The following is a 4298-nucleotide window of genomic DNA, read 5'->3' as shown; positions in this document are numbered from 1 at the left end:
CCTACCGTATGTAGACATACACACATACATACATAGGGAGTGAAGATTTAAAAGCCAAATATATATTTATTTTTATACATAATATTTTGCCTTCCACGTGTTTCGTTAAATGATGGAAAACACCAACCAACTCACCAGAGACAGATTATATGTTTTTCAAAAAATAAAAAATAAACAACAACAACAACAACAACACACAGCAAACAAACAAAAAAAGTCGGTGGTTATTTATTTATTTTATTCTTATTATCATTGGATTAAAGAGGATAACAATTGGTGAAAATAAATGGAAATCTTTAAAAATCTAACGACTCATAAAACCTCACTTATTAAAATATACATTGGAACCATTCTGGAGAAAAACGCTGTAGGAATTTATATATCCACGAGTATATAACAACGTTTAAAACGCCGTATTTACTTATTTGTCATTATAGCCATGCGGATTTTATGTTAAAAAATTAAAAGCAGAAAAATTTATAAAAAATATTGGATATATTATTCATAAAATATCATTAAAGACGCTTTTTAATTGAACAGATACGAAACTAAGCATTCTATCAGTTTCTTCCAATTTCGTAGCATTCCAAGCAAAACAAACCCACTACAATGACCGAGCACTAAATTAATAAAAATATATTTTTATATTAAAGTGGTTATATAAATTTCTATCCTGAAAAATTATTAAGAAGTTTAATTTTTAGTTAATCAGTTCTAAGTAAACGCAAATTAATTTACTAATCCTTGGTTAAGCTCTTGTCAAATCAATATTTTCTCTTTCGAACGGTAAATTATGACAGCTAACTAAATCTGTCACTGTTATCTCCTCTCAATGTGAGATTTTAAATTCTATTTATGGTCAGAAATTTCCATTATTTATTAACTAAAATAATTTAAAATCTAGAATATTCTTATTACATTTATTTATCAGTACACTTCCATTTGGATATGCATTGCATACATATTCAATAGAATAAAATTACTTTATATTCATATTATACAATCATTTAAAAGTTATTAAATTATATATTTATATATGTTTTATTTATCTAATATTTATTCAACTACATAAACTGTGCCAATCGCTTTATTGCAGATTAGTAAAATATCGATATTTTACTAAATATACGTTACAAAATAAAAATTAAAATATGAATAATATGTATGATCAAAGGACTGTTTCAAAGTTAGTGATTTCCCAAAATTGTGTACAAATCTATTCGATACATACGGAGTCATCGTATTGTATTTAGTATCAAGGAATTTATACTGACCATAACTTTATTGCAGATCTCTTACAATGCCAAAAAAGGTGAGTGGAGGTTATCGAAAAGCAAAGGATTGTTGTACATATATATTTATGGTTGGTTGGTTGTTTTGTTTTGCGGCATATGAACCCTTTTCAGGTTATTTAATGCCGAATCTGGTGATTTTGAAGAACGATTTTTTAATATAGTATATTTGTTTTTTTTTAATCGTATTCTATTTAACCCATAGTTGAGACCCTAACAGGTGCTACAACTCCGGATCAGAGCGGACCTGAGAGCAATGGCAATTAAAGGGTGGCCCCACACTCCCTAAGGCCTGCAAGCTGGGGCCTCACCATTGGATATAGTTTAAGGTCATATCCAGGACCACATATATATTTATCTTTTCTTGTTTTTCATTTTTAAAAAATTACTTTTTATTATATATATATATATATATATATATATATATAGGTATATCTGTATAAGTCTGAGGACGCTACAGACGGCAAAAAAACCCGGCCGTGTAGCCGAAACAATAATGTAACTTAACAGAAAGATACGGTAATAAAAAATAAAACGCATTTTGTCTCTACAACAGTATTGAGCACTTTCTTCAGTTTTTATTAATTACCACCTCCACTATATATATATATATATATATATATATATATATATATATATATATATATATATATATATATACAATATTGTAAAGGAGATCAACAAGTCACAACATATCCTTGTTAAGGCGGATAAGACCAGAAACTTTTACAAATTAGACAAGAAGAAATATAATGACCTAGTCCAGAAGAATTAAAAAAAAAGACTATCACAAGGTAAAAAATAGCAACGTAATTGATTTGATAAATAAGGACAGTAAAAAAATCACGGATGAATTACAAATCAGTGATAGAGTAAATAAGCTTAGAGGAAACGAAGCGTATATCCTTTTAAAGGATCATAAACCTAGCTTCAACACAAAACCAACAACAAGATTGATTAACCCAACCAGACCCGAAATTGGAAAGATTAGTATAAGAATATTAGAGAAAATCAATCTAGAATTAAAACGGCAATTCAACCTGAGCCTATGGATAAATACAGCGGATCCGGTAAAATGGTTTCTTGACATTGCCAACAAGAAAAAATGTGCCTTCGTGCAATTTGACATTATGGATTACTACCCGTCAATCACAAAGGATCTCTTTGGAAAGGCAATTGAATTTGCTAAGACCTATACCAATGTCTCCGATGAGGATTTGGATTGCATTATGAAATGCCGCACAACTGTCCTTGTCTATAACGGAGAACAATGGGCAAAAAATGGGCAAAACGACTTTTCGGGGTATCAATGGGGTCGCTGGACTCTGCAGAGGCAACAGATCTCGTTGGACTTTATATCATTTATAATTTAACAAAAGATAATATTATTGATAGAAGGGACATGGGCCTATATCGTGATGATGGGCTCATAATAGTGAAGAATGCTACAAGTGTTAAATGTGATCAGATTAGGAGAGCAATCCATAGGGACATGAAAGATTTTGGCCTAAAAGTAGAAGTACTTAATAAAAGTCCAACAGACGTGTTTAAGGGAAAGTATGGTGATAGATTCCCCTCACACGAACTAAAAATGAGTATAATTCGTAATTTTTGCTATCAACTCGGTAGATAAATAAACATATGTACGAGGAAAAAAAAAAAAAAAAAGCTAGCATTTAATAAAACAGAAATACACAAATTAAATACTGAAATAAAATGGAGTTGTTAATATTTTAAATCTAAAATAAAAAGCATGATTGAAATCACTTATCTCAACAAAAACAATTCCGTCTTCAAATTGCAAACTGCATTGAAAGAAATTCAGTTAGTAGCGTTCAAAACATTTTTTTTGAAATTAGCCGTTAAAAAAAAATCGTGATTTTATTCTGAACTTAAGCTAGTAACGTTTTAAGAAGCTTACGATATAAAAGAAAAGGCTGATGGGGGGGGGTTCTTCCGAAAGTAAGTTGGTGCCGTTATAAGTAATTTCGAGGTAAGATGGAAGCCGGTATTGGACTAGAAAAAAGCTAGCATTTAATAAAACAGAAATACACAAATTAAATACTGAAATAAAATGGAGTTGTTAATATTTTAAATCTAAAATAAAAAGCATGATTGAAATCACTTATCTCAACAAAAACAATTCCGTCTCCAAATTGCAAACTGCATTGAAAGAAATTCAGTTAGTAGCGTTCAAAACATTTTTTTTTTGAAATTAGCCGTTAAAAGAAAATCGTGATTTTATTCTGAACTTAAGCTAGTAACGTTTTAAGAAGCTTACGATATAAAAGAAAAGGCTGATGGGGGGGGGTTCTTCCGAAAGTAAGTTGGTGCCGTTATAAGTAATTTCGAGGTAAGATGGAAGCCGGTATTGGACTAGAAAAAAAGCTAGCATTTAATAAAACAGAAATACACAAATTAAATACTGAAATAAAATGGAGTTGTTAATATTTTAAATCTAAAATAAAAAGCATGATTGAAATCACTTATCTCAACAAAAACAATTCCGTCTCCAAATTGCAAACTGCATTGAAAGAAATTCAGTTAGTAGCGTTCAAAACATTTTTTTTTAAAATTAGCCGTTAAAAGAAAATCGTGATTTTATTCTGAACTTAAGCTAGTAACGTTTTAAGAAGCTTACGATATAAAAGAAAAGGCTGATGGGGGGGGGGGTTCTTCCGAAAGTAAGTTGGTGCCGTTATAAGTAATTTCGAGGTAAGATGGAAGCCGGTATTGGACTAGAAAAAAGCTAGCATTTAATAAAACAGAAATACACAAATTAAATACTGAAATAAAATGGAGTTGTTAATATTTTAAATCTAAAATAAAAAGCATGATTGAAATCACTTATCTCAACAAAAACAATTCCGTCTCCAAATTGCAAACTGCATTGAAAGAAATTCAGTTAGTAGCGTTCAAGACATTTTTTTTTTGAAATTAGCCGTTAAAAGAAAATCGTGATTTTATTCTGAACTTAAGCTAGTAACGTTTTAAGAAGCTTACGAT

This window comes from Euprymna scolopes, chromosome 28 (assembly GCF_053919585.1).
Source record: "Euprymna scolopes isolate OS-2025 chromosome 28, ASM5391958v1, whole genome shotgun sequence".
Classification (NCBI taxonomy): Eukaryota; Metazoa; Mollusca; class Cephalopoda; order Sepiida; family Sepiolidae; genus Euprymna; species Euprymna scolopes.
Note: the sequence above shows the minus strand (reverse complement) of the source record.